General features: G+C 33.3%; 1 non-coding gene across 1 annotated transcript; it reads right to left on the reverse strand.

Annotated features, from left to right (window-relative positions):
* Positions 1-8199: 8199 nt before the first annotated feature.
* LOC128032624 (small nucleolar RNA R71) lies at positions 8200-8306 on the reverse strand. The gene has a single exon (XR_008188869.1). It is a non-coding gene; the product is annotated as a small nucleolar RNA R71 (small nucleolar RNA).
* Between the last annotated feature and the right edge of the window lie 4988 nt (positions 8307-13294).

Here is a 13294-nt window from a genome sequence, read left to right on the forward strand (position 1 = left end):
GCTACCATATGCGTGAACGTCCTAGTGCATGTTCCCTCATAAATTCGGTCCAATGTATCTGAAACTATACATGCATGTTCAACCGCCAATGTGAACAACCTGAAAGACAAATTGGAAACATAACTTAATTTGTATTAAACTTAGACACACAATTATAATGTCTGACTTAAGACCGAATGTAAAACATATATTAATGTTGTCCAAACTAGTACTTAATTAAAGAAAAAATTAATGATGTCCGAACTATTAATGATGTTTAACTTAAGTAACTAAATTAACTAAAATAAATTAAGTCCTCTAACTAAAATTAAAATTGGCTTGAAGCAAGTTGCATGGGTTGGATGGAGGGCATTCCCAAGCTTGATTAATGAATCCCGCTACAACTTCTCCCCAAACTTGATCAACAAGACCCGAGATAGCTTCCGTGAATCTCTTGGCTTGGGCATGAGTGATTGGTCCCGTTTGCAGCTCAATTGGAAACACGAAGAATCCACAATCCCCTTCAAGCAGATCTAACTTCCCCTCCAAGAAAGAAAACTTGGCAAAAAAAAGCTTGAAGATGATCACCACAATCTGAAAAGATTGTTAAAACTTTTCTAAAAGAAACTCAAGAAAAATTCTTAAAAAGAAAACTCAAAGAGAATTTATACACTCAAAAGAAAAGTTGAATAATAATGGGTTGAATAAATTGTGTACAATGCAAAGGCCTATATATAGGCTAGCTAAATAAATCTAAATAAAACTCTTAAGTATACTAGAACTCTAATTTAATCTAAACAAGAAGTAGTTTTAAACTAAACTTCCTTGTTAACATAAAACTCTAAATAACTTAAAATACTTAATAATTATAAAAAATTATGAATAAAATAATAAAAAAATAAAGAGCTGATAAATACAATATTGGGCTCATATATAATAAAAATTAAGCCTAAAACCCAAACCCAATAAGATTTAAACTCGAATTACAAGCTCGAAATTCGTAATTCCCGTCATAATCCTATTTAGAAATTTGGCTCACGCAATCTTTACTAAAATGATCATAACTTGAGATCCCAAACTCAAAATCGAGTGATTCAAAATGCGTTTGGAAGCTAGGAGATAGATCTTAAAACGCCATGTAGACATCTCAACCCAAAAATACCAGGATCTCGTCCAAAAAGTCATTGCAAGTATGTTGATTTCCTAAGCTTGAAAATTGTTAGCTTTGGTTATTGGAATTTAATAAATTTCACCCCATCTGTGCATGTATCATTCCCCCTTTCCTCAAAAAGATTCGTTCTTGAATCGTGTTTTTGATTGAATCCTGTTTTGGTTTACTTAGCCTTTGAAATTATTGTTGGGCCTTGAGGTAGTGTGAGCCAATCACATTCATGGGTTTGAAATTCTGCCTTTGAGACTCGCATCATTTACTTCTTGGAAGGCCGTGGCAATTTGATCGTGATGTAATACACCATGGCAAACAAAATTGATATTTCCTTATCTTTAAAGGGAAGAAATTTACTTTAGCCCCTTTGAATCCCAACGTCGTGTATAAAGATCAAATGAAAATAATGAAATTCTATGAGGGGGTTAAGGGGAAAGGACAAACCAAAAAGACTGAGAGAAAAGGGGCCATTAGTGCTAAAAGTCAAAATTCAATTGACCCAATGGTGAGTGAATCCTCTAGTGGTAAAAACAAAGTGCAAAGTCTATTTGCAAGAGTAAAAGATGCACAGAGAGTGGTAACACAAAAATATAGACTTTTCCTGCACCTTTTGAGCCCTAATTCATTCAGTTTCATAGTAAATCCTGTCGAAATTCACACTTTAATTATAAAATAATTAATTTGCACTTAAATTATTAGCATATTTAATTGTAATTATTTTTATAATAAAATTTCTCAAATTTGGTTTATTTTCAACAGTTTTGCACAAAAGGTGAAAATTGGCTCGGCAGACACCTCAAAAGGCTTGAACCGTTGGAGAAATTTTTGCATCGAGTGAACCAAGAGCAAGGCTGAATATTTTTCCAGCCAATTGGTGGTCCAAATTATGATTATTTTATATAATTTATATTTAATTTTTGTCCAAAGTTAATTGGGTTAAAAATTAATATAAAGGCTGAAGGAGAAAATGGCCCAGAATGCTAAGAAGGGAAGACTGATCCACCAAACAAATTGGCAGCCCAAAACCGTCCAACAAGCTAAGCCAATAAGCTGATTTTTGATGATTTTTATGCTTGCAAAACAGCCCTCAAAGTTTCCCTAAACTCCATTCAAAGCCCTCCACTTTTCGTGTCTTCAAACTTTTGCCCCTAGCTTAAAATAACAAGTTTGTTTCAAACTTGCTTGTTGTACGGCCGGCCAAGGAAGAGTTTGTGGCTGCTCATTATTTGCTAGTTTTAGAAGCCATTCACACCTATAAATACCCACCTTTTCTACCTCATTCAACACACCATTCATTCCTATACATCTCTCTCTCTTTCACTCACTTTCTCTCTTCCATTCCCTTATTTGTTTTCCCATTTCCCTTGTCAATTTCTCTCTTAAAAAAAACCTTCTTTCACCTTGGAATAGCATCATTCAATTTTTCATAGAGGTCTCATTTCAACACAACGAGTAGAGAAGAAGAGGAGCGCACTAATCTAGCTTTAGAGAAATATTGGATTTGCTTCCTAGTTCCCTTCTCTTTAATTTTCTTGTTTATGTTGTGATCATGAGTATGAATAATTGTTTTGTTGTTGTTCTTATTCTAATTAAAATGGCTTAAATTAATTCGTGTTAGATTGATTGCATTCTGTCCACTTGAATTAAAATCATGTTTGTGTTGTTATAGGCCTTGGTGAGTTGTTCAATTAAATAGAACCATGCTTATGTTATGCTTGCATTATAAAATGTAAGGTAACGAATGAATTAATTATTAAATGTATTGAAATTATAATTAATTGACACATTATTTAATTGGTGCATGCTAAATCTTCTAAAGTAGTTGAAGGTTAAATTAGTGACGGTATTAAACGGTACATTAGCCTTGCATATCTTGCAAGATTATTGTGATTAAACAATTTCAATATAGAAATATATTGTTACCTCACTTAATCCTATACGTGTTTATGAAGACTGATTAATTGTTTGAATTGACATTGAAAAATGTTCAAGAGATTAGTTAATTTAGTAAGTATGTATGAGCAGTAGTTAACAAATTACCAAGTTGCCGTGAAAATATTCGTAACAACATGAACATGGGTTTAGTAATTCTAATTTAATGAACGTAATTGATCTAACACAATTATGTCACATCGATTAAAACTCATCTTTTTGAAATTGTGCATTGGAATTTTTACTTTTTATTTTTATTACTTAGTTAATTTTTAGTTTTTAAATCACTTCTTCAAAACAAAATATTTTTCCCATCACTAAAGTGTTTGATTTACATTTCATAAATACTTTTCTTTTGTAACAACCCAATTTTGGGCCTAGTCGGAACAGTGGTTTCGGGACCAGAAATTTGACGAGGAAAAATTTTTTTTATTATTATATTTTTATGGTCTACAATTTCACGAAATAAATTTGTGAACATTTCGTTCGAAAATTTCGAAGTTTGAGCACTCAATTTAGTAAAAAGGACTAAATTGTAAAAAGTGCAAAAATTGAGTTCTACATGTTAGAAGTGTCCAATTATTATGAAATTTTAAATTGGAGATCCTTATACAGTAATTATACCATTGGTTAAGTTGGTGGAAAAAATGGACATGGTTAGGCATGTTTCTAAAGTTTTTCATTAAGGGCATTTTAGTCATTTAGTAATTAAAATGAATTAAAAACAAAATTAAAAGCCAATTTTTGTCCACCTTCAAGCTAGGGGCCTAAATTTGCAATGAGAAACCATGGCTAGGGTTTTTCAAGCTTCCAAGCTCGATTGTAAGTCCGTTCTAGCCTCGTTTTTAATGATTTTCACGTTTTTGAAATCCTTGTAACATGATTTATTTATTTTTACCATTTATTTGAGATATGATGAAGGTCTAGGTTTTGAACCATGTTAGAAATTTGTGTATTTTGATGGTTAATAGTAGAGTATGCATGTTTATGTTTGGAGAAACAACTTTTACTAAGTGATTTTCGGTGAGAATGCATAAAAGGACTAGTTTGTAAAAAGATTGTAAAATGTGTGTGAATAAGTGAAAATTGTGGACTTCTATAGTTATGAAAATGGTTCGGCTAGGCTTGAAATGAAAAGAAATTGAATAAAATTATTTTACGAGCCTAGGGGCAAAATCGTAATTTTGTAAAAGTTTAGGGGCAAAAAGGTAATTTTGCCAAAGTGTGATTTTTGGACTAAATTAAATAATGTGAGTGTTAAATAAGTTAAATGTATTGTTATAAGTCAAGAAAGATGAGAAACTGAAATTGATCGATAAAAAGAAAAGTGAGAAAAAGTGAAAATTTCTCGAATGAATCTTTGGAATAAAAAGGGATGCGAATGAAGTGACAGAAATGATCACATGTGTGGCACGGAATGTGTGTAGGCCACTATGTAAAAGTTAAAGTGATGATCACGTGTGTAGTACTATGTGCAGGCTACTACGTGTACCAGAATGATAGGTCGCATGTGTAGTACTATGTGCAGGCTACTATGCGTACCGGATAGTTTCGATCACATGTGTAGTACTATGTGCAGGCTAGTACGTGTATCGGATGGTAATGGTCACATGTGTAGTACTATGTGCAGGCTACTATGTGAACCGGACATCATTGATTAGTAAGGTGGTTACTATGTGCTGATTCCACCGGACATCATTAATTAATAAAGTGGTTGCTATGTGCTGAATCCACCGAGTATCTGTTATTATTCTGAAGTGTTCATCGAGGAATTGACTAAGTGTAATTGAATAATGAATATAGGTGTGGAATTGAATTGAATATCGACTTAGAAATGGAAAAGTGAATTTTGAATTGAATTGTGATTGAAAGTGAAAAAGTGAAATTATGAAAGAGTACATTTAGCAACAAAATAGTTTAGACAGCAACAGTTTTGTGACTTTGAAAAATCACCAAAAATTGTGGAAATTGAATTAGAGGATGAAAAAAAATATGAAATTAAATATTATTGAGTATAGTTTCTCATAGAAGAAATGGTGTAATCAATAGAATTGTAAATTATGAGATATAATAAATTTTGTGAGACAAGTTCAGAATGAATTCGGATTCCCCTGTTCGACTTTAGAAAATCATTAAAATTTTAAAAAATTATTATGAGTTATAATTTATATTATTATAATCCTTAATAAGTCTATTTTAAAAAGGAACAAACGAGAACATCATCTGAATCCTGTACAAGGAGATAATTAATTTTTAGTGAAGAAGGATCAAAACTGTCAGATAGAAGAACATGGATGAATTTAAAGAATAAACTGTACTTATTGGTAAACCAAAAATTATGAAAATTTTATGGTAAGAAGATATGTGAGTCTAGTTTCAGATAAAATTTATGGATCTCAATTCAGGGTTCTGTAGCATAAGATATAATTAATTCAGTGACTATAACTCAAGTGAACAGCTTGTTATCAGTAAACAAGTAAATAGTGGTAATATATATATCAAGGATGTGGAATGGAGTGGAGGATAAGGAAAAATAATATATGTGAATATTCAGCTAATATGAGTTTATTTTAAAATAGCTAATTTACATGTTTTAGGTTCGAGGTCTAAATTGAATAAAAGTAAAATTTTAAGGGTAATTTTGTAAAAATGTCAAAAATGACCAAATGGCATGAAATGAATTGTTTTATCATTTAAATTAATAAATTGAATGAAATATTAATTTAGATCAAGATTTGGGTGGAAATTCAGAAAAAATGAAAAATTACCAAAATGTCCATGAATTTTGATATTTCTACAATTTAGCTCGATAAGTTCGTGTAACTTAAATTATATTCTTAGATGCTTGAAATGTATGTTATTGATGAAACATTGATATATTTGATAAAAAGAAAAAAATCCAGGTTAAATGGAAGGAAAATTCGATGGATCTCTAAAAAGGAATTGACGGTAAAAAGGATCTAGCCCAGATGGGTGATCCTATCCTGATATATCCCTCCTGAAGAATATGTGTGAAAAAGATCTACCCCGGACGGATGATCTTGATATAGCCCTCCCGAAGAATATGTGGAAAAAGGATTTAGCCCGGACGGGTAATCCAAATTAGGGCATGAATTTAGCCTAGACTGGTAATTCAGATCCAAGCTCATTAGAGTAATTGCCATTGCAGGGGATTTAGCCTGGACTGGTAATCCTGACAATACTCTATGAGTTTATATTACAGGGGATTTAGCATGGACTGGTAATCCCGCTGTAAGAAATGAGGTTCGCGGGAGTGTGCTCTCTGAACTGAAAAATGTGCGCACATGAATATGAATTGACGGACCTGAATTTGTACACTAAAGTGTACCCTTGAAAATCCATCGAAATTTCGAGAAATTCAACGGGATAAAAATAGAAAATGATAAGTACATGAAATCATGAAATTAAACTTGAAATACATAGAAATGATAATTATTTGATATACTAAAATATGACATGGAAAATACATGTATGTGAAACTTGCCTGATAATTATGCATATTCAAGATTATGAACTGCTACTGGAATAAATATACATTGAACTTATAAAAAAATTATGGTACATGAAATATTGTCATAATAAATTGAATAATTTATATTTAAGAAGAAACAACAAGAGAATGATATGTATCATGACATGTAAATATGAGACTATCTTTGATACGTTGATACAAGGAAAATTATGTATATTAAGACGAGTAATAAATTTAAGTGAGACATGGCGAGAAAATAAGTTTGTTAGTATTAAAGTACGCTAACTAATGTTGTTGCTTGAAGTTTAGGGAAGTGCCAAATTACTGTTGAATGGTAATATGTTTAATTATAAGGTGCATTGGAATAGTAAGTGCTTAGATGAAAATATAATTGAGCTTATGAAAGAGTGGAAAGGTTTCAGTTATGTAATTTCTTATGAAAAGATTTGTTGTGTGATACGCCCGTATGAACCCTGCACCTAATTCGGAAATAAAAAAAATTTAAAATCTATATATATATTTAGGATTCTGAGAAAAATTCCCTATGATTTCGATTTAATCCCAGTAGGTTCCTAATAAATGTTTTGGGCTTCGAGAGCTCAATAGAGGGACGTTATGATTATTTTCAGAATATGAATAGTAAATGATTCAGAATTATTGAAAATGTTCAGTAAACTCCGGTAATGCCTTGTGCCCTATTCCAACAACGGATACGGGTAGGGGGTGTTACATATTTCACAGTCCCTGTGGGTACGATAACTTGACATTTACTTGTCACTTTATTACTTGTTGCGATTGTGTACACTTGCACATTTCTGTCATTCCAAGTTTTTGGCGCCGTTGTCGGGGACTGTTTTAAAAGTCATTATTTGTGAATTTGTTAATTTTTCATTTTGCTTAAATTTTTTCTGTTCAATTTTCACTTAGCTAATTTTTCAATGTTTGTTGTTCCAAGTTTTTGGTGCCGTTGTCGGGGACTGTTTTAAAAGTCATTATTTGTGAATTTGTTAATTTTGCATTTTGGTTAAATTTTTTCTGTTCAATTTTAACTTAGCTAATTTTTCTGTGTTTTTTTCAAGTGTTTATAAGTATGGATCGAATTATCAATTTACTCCCTGTAGATCCTGAAATTGAAAGAACTTTTCGACAAAGAAGAAAACAAGTAGCTCAAATAAGGACCGAAGAGATGAACTTTGAAAATTTGAATCAAGGAAACGAAGCAAACCCTGCTCAAAATCCTATCCTTATTACTGATGATAGGGATATAGCTCTAAGACAGTATGTCATGCTAGTGTTTCATGAGCTTAATTTGGGTATTAGGAGACCCAAAATTGAGGCATAACAATTCGAGCTAAAACCAGTCATGTTCCAGATGCTTTAAACAGTGGGTGAATTTAGTGGAATGCCTACCGAAGATCCTTACCTTCACTTAAGATTATTTATGGAGGTGAATGATTCTTTCAAATTAGCCGGAGTACCTAGAGATGCAATATGATTAAAGTTGTTCCCATGTTTACTATGGGACAAAGCTCGAGCTTGGTTGAACTCATTGCCACCAAATTCCATTACCACATGGCAAGAGTTAGCAGAAAGATTCGTTATGAAGTACTTCCCACCTCGCAAGAATGCTAAGTTGAGGAATGAGATTACTATGTTCCAATAATTGGATGACAAGTCCTTATATGAGGCATGGTAAAGGTTTAAAGAACTATTACGAAGATGCCCTCATCACGAAATCCCTCATTGCATCTAATTAAAGACGTTCTTTAACGGTCTCAATGCTCACACAAGGATAGTAGTGGATGCTTCTGCTAATGGTGCTCTCATTTCTAATTCTTACAACGAGGCTTATGAAATCATTGAGAGGATTTCCTGCAACAGTTATCAATTGCCAACCAATTAAGCATCATTAAGAAGATGAGTCTATAACAGCCCATTTTCAGTAAAATCAAAATAGTGGTTTTGGGACTACAAATCTAACGAGAAAATTTTTATTTTATTATTATTTTAATGTCTATAGTATGTTAGTAGTGTCTATAAAAGTTTCGTTAAGAAATTTTGACGTTTGCATGCTTAATTAAGTAAAAAGGACTAAATCGTTAAAGGTGCAAAAGTAAAGTTCTAGTAGTTAAAGGTATCCAATAGCTATGAAACTTTAATGTAAGAGGACTTAGATGATAATTAGACCATTATTATTGGACACTTATGGACAGAAAATGAAATGATTTTAAGGTTGATTAATAAGGTTAATTTAGTAAATTAATAAATATGTTATGTAAATTAAGGAAAAAAAAGATATCATCTTTAGTTTCATCTTCTTCCACCCAAAAAAAAAAAAGAAAGCAACTCCATGGAAGCTTGCTAGGTTTGGCTAGATACATCTCTTGCATGTAAGTGATATTATGTCCCTTTTTAATGATTTTCATATTTTTGGGATCGTTGTAGCTTAATTTAGCTAGCCCAGGGACTAATTTAAAAAAATTTTAAAGGTTTAGGGTTTTCCATGAGCATTTTTGCATGATTCTTAAAATTTAATGAAAGATTATGAGTCCTTGTTACTAAATAAACAAGTTTTATAAAGTGAGTTTTGATGAAATTATCATTTAGGGACTTATTTGTTAAAGTAGTAAAATATCATGGTAAAATTGTGAAATGATGATTTGTATGGGTTGATATAAGTCCCTAGGTGATTCGGCTAGCATGAACTGTGGATGAAATTGCATAAATTTCAATTTATGAGCTTATGGACCAAATTGTAAAGAAGTTAAAATATTAGAGGCAAAATATAATTTTGCAAAAGTATGAATTTTTTATTTAATTTAATAATAAAATTATTAAATGGATTGAATTTATATATTTAGATCAAGATAGACCTCGTATGGAGTTAGATAGGGGAAAAGCGAAAGCTTCGGATTGTTGATCTCGTTTCTATGTCTTTGTTATCGAGGTAAGTTCGTATGATTCTATATTATTTTAATTCTATTTATTGATCTATATGTTAATGTGCTAATTGCTATGTAACTGAATGATGTAAACCCAATGATGTCACGATGATTATCGAGCCCCTTTTGAACCTTAGGAATTCGTAGGATACAAATGACATGTCATTAGGGTTTTCATGTTTCGGGTGCTGGTCTTGAATGTCCTACTGATGGCTGAGGTCCTACATTTGTTGCGGATACTCCATAGCTCGTGTGAGTAGCATCTTGTAGCTTACATTTTGACCCACAGCTCATGTGAGCAATGATGTAAAGGAAAGGAAAGGTTACGGTTACATGTTTAGCACACTTCGTATGAGCTATCCCAAGTATCCAATGATATTCTAAACAATTCAACGGGCATGAAAAGAAAAGGGATGCTAAGTGTTTAAAAAGGAACTATGTCATGTATTTATGAAAAGGGTTGAATTGGTAAGTTTCATTGAAAGTATGATATGTTAAGGAAAATGATGAATTCAAATGAATTATGTTTATGTGTAATGGCTTACCTATGTTAAATTCACGTGGATTATGTTTGAATATTCTAACATGTGTTGTTGATGATGCTTAGGCTTGTGCCAAGCTTATTTTGGATTGAATCATGCTTAAATTATAACGTTATGCATTGAAAACGTAAGTTATGTTCACAACTTACAAACTTACTAAGCAGTATATGCTTACGTAGTTTTCTTTCCTATGTTTTATAGTTTATCGGAAGCTCGATTACTTTGGAAGCTCGTCGGAGATCTATCACACTATCCAACGAATATATCAGTAGTTTTTGAAGTTTTGATCAATGGTATAATGGCATGTATAGGTGGAGTTATGTTTAAAGTTTGGGTTGAATGCTAAATGTGGATTTTGGTATGTATATATATGTTGATTGTTTGGCACCATTTGGAAATAGTTGGTTTGTGTCACTTGGGTGATTTTGATGCATGTGAGTAATGGTCCAAATGGTAGGATTATATTAACATGGTATAGGTCAAGTATGGTATGTTTTAAAATGGTAGCAATGTGTTCAAATATGCATAAGTTTAGGTATGTTAGTTTGATTTTGATTCAGGCGCCTATATGAAATATTGATTGAATGGAATTTGTCATTTGAGTTGGTCATTTTGTGCATGTTTTGGTATGTTTTGATGCCTTGGACAAGGGTCCTAATGGCTTGTAAGTACATGCTTGAAAAGGGTGAAGGAAATGGCTTGATTTTGGCCAATTTCTTGTCCACACGGCCTAAGACACGGGCATGTGTCTCAGCCATGTGTGACACACGGCCATACGACACGGCCGTATGTCACCTGTAGGTTTTAAAGGTTGCAAGTCAGGCAGTTACATGGTCTAGACACGGCTTGGCACACAGGTGTGTAAGGCCATTTCGAGTGTTACACGGCTTGGCACACGGGCTTGTGGCTTGGCTGTGTGACCCAACTCAAAGAGTAACACAAGCATGAGTCACGGCTTGGCACACAGGTGTGTAAGGCCATTTCGAGTGTTACACGACTTGGCACACGGGCTTGTGGCTTGGCTTGGAACACTATTGTGTGTCCCTAATTCTATTTTTACACGGCTTGAGACACGAGCGTGAGTCACATGGGCATGAGTCACGCGACCTTGTGACCCCTGCAGTTCAATTTTTCTAAATTTTTCCTAAATATTCCAAATGTTTTCGATTTAGTCTAAATCATTTCCAAAATGTTTCTAAGGCCTCGAGGGCTCGATTAAGGGACGAATGCATGTTAATGTATGGATTATGATATGTTTATATTAAAGTTTGCAAATGTATGTTTTAAAGCTACGTTTTTACGGTAATGCTTCATAACTCTATTTCGACGACAGATACGGGTTAGGGGTGTTACAAAGTCACTGGAGTACATGAAGTAGACGCCCTCACTTCACTCACATCTTAGGTATCTTCGATATCCTCAATGCCAAAAACTTTACTACTAATGGGTTTAATAATTTTGCAGCTCAACCACCAAATCAATTTGAGAATGTAGACTGTGTTTATTGTGGGGAAGGGCACTTGTTCGAAGAATGCCCATCAAACCCAGAATCCATGTATTACATCAGTAACCAGAACCAAAATCGAGGAAGGCAAGGACTGCAATCTAATTTTTATAACCCATCTTGGCGAAACCGCCCTAATTTCTCTTGGAGTAACCATGGGGCTGGACTCAGTAACACTTATGCACAACCTAGACCGACCCAATCTGTAACACCCCTAACATGTATCTGTCATCGGAATAGGGTTACAGAGCATTAATGTAAATATGCAACTTAAATCATTCATTTTCAAACATTAACAAATCATATCATAGTTCGTTCAAACACATACATATCGTCCCTTATTTGAGCCTTATAGGCCTTAAAAACACTTTAAAAATGATTCTGGACTAAATCGGGAACATTTGAAACAAAAAGGAAAAAGTTAGAAAATTTTATACTGCAGGGGTCACACGGCCATGTCCTAGCTTGTGTCTGTGCCCGTGTAACTCTCTGACTTGGGCCACACGGCCAAGCCACACGCCGGTGTGCTAGGCCGTGTAACTTTTGAAATGGCCTCACACGTCCGTGTAACATACCAAATTGGTCATATCCATACCAATCCTTAAAGCATCAAAGTGACAAAAGCACACCGACCAGTATACCATATTTATAAACCAAACATAACAACTAAATTCATCAACAAACCAAAACAACCCGTGAGTGTTTACTTCCATAACATTCTATTATACCAAAATATATCTATTCAAAAACTTAGAAAAGTACCTAAACACCTAGTTTACTAATTCACCATGCTATACCAAAACAACATATATATATATCCACATATACATGCCACAACCCTAAGAGTTCAAGAGTTGCCAACAACGACAGATAGTGTGAGCCGAAGATTCGATTCGTCCAAGGGTCAACAATAATGATATACAAAATGATACACAAAAATGTATAAGCTTACAGAGCTTAGTAAGAACATAGCAAATATATTAACTTAACATCAATTGAATGCAACTCTTATTTTACTTGATTGAATTACCGAAATGTAAACAGGGGCACGCAAGTGCAATCAGGGGTACCGAAGAACAAGCAAGGGCACTTAAGTGCAATCAGGGGTACCGAAGTACAAACAGGGGCACGTAAGTGTAATTAGGGGTACCGAAGTACAAACAGGGGCACGTAAGTGTAATCAGGGGTTGCGAAGTACAAACAAGGGCACGTAAGTGTAATTAGGGGTACCGAAGTACAAACAGGGTATAATTTACATAAACAGTTAATTACATTTTTATAAGATAAAAATACATATAGAAATTCAATTATACGTTTAAATACTATGAACTTACTTTGACAACTAATGCGTAGGAGTACGATTGAGCTAATCCACAACTTTTGCCTTTCCTCGATTTAAATCTGGTTGAGATTTATCTCGATCTAAATAAATGATTAAATTCAATTAAGTGTTTCAATCAATATCAATTATTCAATTCAATCCACAAACCACATTTATGCATACTTACAATTTTACCCCTAACATTTTAACTTTTTATAATTTAGTCCTTAGGCTCGTAAATTGAAATTCATGTAATTCCATCCCTAACCCAAGCTAGCCGAATTCTTCATGAACACATACCAATTCATACCTATCATAATTTCACCATTTCACCATGCATTTTTACTAGTTCTACATCCAAGCCCCTAATTGACATTTTCAACAAAAATCACTTTACAAAAGTTGTTTATTTATCA

The sequence above is a fragment of the Gossypium raimondii genome, chromosome 1 (genome assembly GCF_025698545.1).
Source record: "Gossypium raimondii isolate GPD5lz chromosome 1, ASM2569854v1, whole genome shotgun sequence".
NCBI classification, from domain to species: Eukaryota; Viridiplantae; Streptophyta; class Magnoliopsida; order Malvales; family Malvaceae; genus Gossypium; species Gossypium raimondii.